Source organism: Penaeus chinensis, chromosome 19 (genome assembly GCF_019202785.1).
Source record: "Penaeus chinensis breed Huanghai No. 1 chromosome 19, ASM1920278v2, whole genome shotgun sequence".
Taxonomy (NCBI): Eukaryota; Metazoa; Arthropoda; class Malacostraca; order Decapoda; family Penaeidae; genus Penaeus; species Penaeus chinensis.
The window spans coordinates 32,876,061-32,876,395 of NC_061837.1; positions in this window are offsets into that span (position 1 = coordinate 32,876,061).

Genomic DNA, 335 nt, shown 5'->3' on the forward strand with positions numbered 1-335 from the left:
AAAGGGGAAGGGGGGAGAGAGGAGAAAGGGGGGGAGGGGGAAAGAGGGAGAGAGGGGGGAGAGAGGGGAGAGAGAGGAGGAGGAGGAAGAGGGGATGAGAGAAGGGGAAGAGAGGGGAAGAGTGGGGAGAGAGAGGAGCCCGGGGGGAGAGAGAGGGAGAGAGAGGAGGAAAGAGAGGGAGAGAGGGGAGGGAGAGGGGAGAGAGAGGAGATAGAGGGGAAAGAGAGGGAAGAGAAGAAGAGAGAGGGGGAAGAGAGGGGAGAACGAGAAGAGAGAGGGGAAAGAGAGGGGAGAGAGAGGGGAGATTTGTTAATTAACTTGGCTCTCAATTATTC